A 538-nucleotide genomic window follows, 5' to 3' on the forward strand; every position below is an offset into this window, starting at 1 on the left:
GAAAGTGACCAGACGCGCCGAGGAGATAAAGCGTTAACTTTGGCGTTTCTTTCCAACCTCTGGAAACAGCTGTTGGTGAGTAAAGGAATGAAGTTTGATGCTGAACTGCTAATGCTAACGTTAGCTACGTAGCAATAGAAAAACCTGGGTGTGTAGTTTTGCAGCCCTGAGTATTGTCTGCAGGCCCAGGACAGGCTCCATGTGACCTGAGGGGTAAAACTCAGGACATGAAAAAAAAAACCCATCGCTCTCCTAATACTGCTGTGAGCACATGGTAATCATCACATTTAGATTTGAATGTGTTCAGACGGTTTAAACTAGCTGGAGCTGTTTTTCTCCACCACACACAATTTAATTTGAAATGTTTTCCAGCTGTGAGCATTTCATTAGAGCGCCCCTGTGTTTGAGAATAGCGTCACACTCAAAAATGGACTTTATTCAATTGGCACAACGTGTGGTTCGACTATATTTCTGTCACTTCTCTAGCGTGAACACACCACACGTGATTTTTAACACCTCACACACACACACACACACA

Source organism: Seriola lalandi, unplaced genomic scaffold, assembly GCF_002814215.2.
Source record: "Seriola lalandi dorsalis isolate HSWRI2012SDOR001 ecotype SW California unplaced genomic scaffold, Sedor1 jcf7180002054617, whole genome shotgun sequence".
Classification (NCBI taxonomy): Eukaryota; Metazoa; Chordata; class Actinopteri; order Carangiformes; family Carangidae; genus Seriola; species Seriola lalandi.